At 44.8% G+C, this 1,940-nt stretch overlaps 1 protein-coding gene across 2 annotated transcripts in view; it reads right to left on the bottom strand.

Annotated features, from left to right (window-relative positions):
- The window catches only part of Kcnb2 (potassium voltage-gated channel subfamily B member 2), a 534,338-nt gene that overhangs the window by 28,502 nt on the left and 503,896 nt on the right, over nucleotides 1–1,940 (bottom strand). The gene's annotated exons all lie outside the window — the stretch shown is intronic.

Raw genomic sequence — 1,940 nt, 5'->3', positions numbered from 1 at the left:
TGTGTGTGTGTGTGGCCAGCTCAGCCCACCAGGGGGCGGGGCTGGCTGGCATGTGGTGCTGGGGGATTGAACTGCGGTCCCTGTGCTTTGCTTAAGCTTGTTCTAAGTAGGTGCTTTAGACCACGAGCCATCTCACCAGCCCCTCTTTGATACACTGTTACCTTCATTTCTTCCCACCATTGTCCTTTCCCTGGTGATTCTCAAATCTACATTCCTGGACAGCTGATTGTACTCACTATTAGTACTATGATGGGGAAAGTGATAACAAAAATTATTACTTCTACTGAAGATTTATTGAAACAAACTGCTCTACAAGCACTATTTAACTTATTTATCCCAACATTTTATGAAGCAGATGCTATCATTTTCCCACTTTATAATCCCATCTGATGTTCTGTCTTGCCTGTGAGTTTTTGAACATGTGAATTGTTCAGTCTGATAGGTCTCCCTTCTCTTTCATGAGTGCCTTTCCTCAGTAATGCCTCTTTCTCATTTGCAATTGAGGTCACATGTTTTCTGGGACCACATGGGTCCTGAGACCAGGCTGGCACAGTTTTCTCGTGTACCCACAGCTCTCCTTGCCTTTCTCATCAGAACACTTACCACTTTGAGCTGTGCTTGCTTATCTGCTGCTGTTTGCCTTATCAGTTTCTAAGCAAGCAGTCATACCGGTGTTCACTTATTTAGTTTCCTATCCCCAGAGTGGGGCACATGACCAAAGTTTACTAAGTATTGGTTGACTGTCTTTCTGACTAAGCTTGTAGTTTCAACTTCCTTGAGTCTCTCTAAAAAATAACCAGGAATAGGCACAGGGAACGGGGTTGGATCCCCGGGGCCTGCTGGGCCGGCCCTGCCTCTGGGGTGTGCTGAGATGGCTACTGAGACTGGGTGTGGCAGTGCGTGCCTGTAATCCCAGCACTTGGGAGGCTGAAAACAGGCAGATTACCACGAGTCCAATCTAGTAGTGACACCCTGAACACCCTGTAGACCCTCCCCCCCGCAAAAAAAAACCTGGAAGAAAAATGTCAACTTGTCATTCTTCTGTTATTGCTACATATGTCAAATCCAAATGTGATTCAGTCCCCAGCTCAAGGATTGTCTTGGTTACTTTTCTTTCATTGATAGACAAACTATCAGACATGTAAAGTTAGAGAGGAAAAGGTTTCTCTTGCTTACAGTTGATAGAGGTTTCAATCCATAGTTAGCTGACTCCAAGGCAGAGTGGCATGTAGCAAGGGGCATCACAGAGGAGAAAGTTTATTGGACGCAGAGGAAAGCAAAAGCAACAGAGGTCCTTAACAGCATCTTTCTGCCCCTTTGATCTTAGCTAGACTACTTAGGGTGTGAAGCTTTCACACCATTAATCCGAGTGCCCTTGAGCCTAGTGCTGCACTATGAATCATTTCCAATGTCACACAGTCTATGGCCAGCCACCTCTGATAAAAGCCCACCAATGACTGCTTGAGGCTTAGAGGGGACATCTAAGCAGAAGTCATAACAAGGATAATTTTCCTCTTTATGAAACCTTCACTTGTTTTTTTTTCACTTGCTTTTTCATTCCATGATAGTATGGATTTCCTGGGTCAGGGAATTTCTGCAAGTTACTCTCCATTCTTTGTACAGGAAAAGAGATCAGCTTCCAAAGGGTATTCCTCATAACTCTTTAGCACCTAGCAAGACCAGGCTGTCTTAGGTTCTATGACTCAGCCCCTGTGCTCCTGCTGTTCTGCAGCTGTTGTCTTTATTCAGAACTCATCATCTGGTCCTGGGACACAAAAACACACCCCTGTTCTTCCATTCCCAAGCTTCCCTCCATCCTCTACTTTGGCAAGATTCCTGAAATCCTAACATGACCATTGTTGTTTAGAAGCTGTTAGCTTCTTGTTGTCTATAAGATAATGCTGAAATGCTATAAATTCCCTTCCTCTCTCCCTCCCTCC

Source organism: Octodon degus, unplaced genomic scaffold, assembly GCF_000260255.1.
Source record: "Octodon degus isolate 3935 unplaced genomic scaffold, OctDeg1.0 scaffold00091, whole genome shotgun sequence".
NCBI classification, from domain to species: domain Eukaryota; kingdom Metazoa; phylum Chordata; class Mammalia; order Rodentia; family Octodontidae; genus Octodon; species Octodon degus.
The sequence above is the reverse complement of the archived record's forward strand: the minus strand, read 5'-3'. Positions and strand labels throughout refer to the sequence as shown.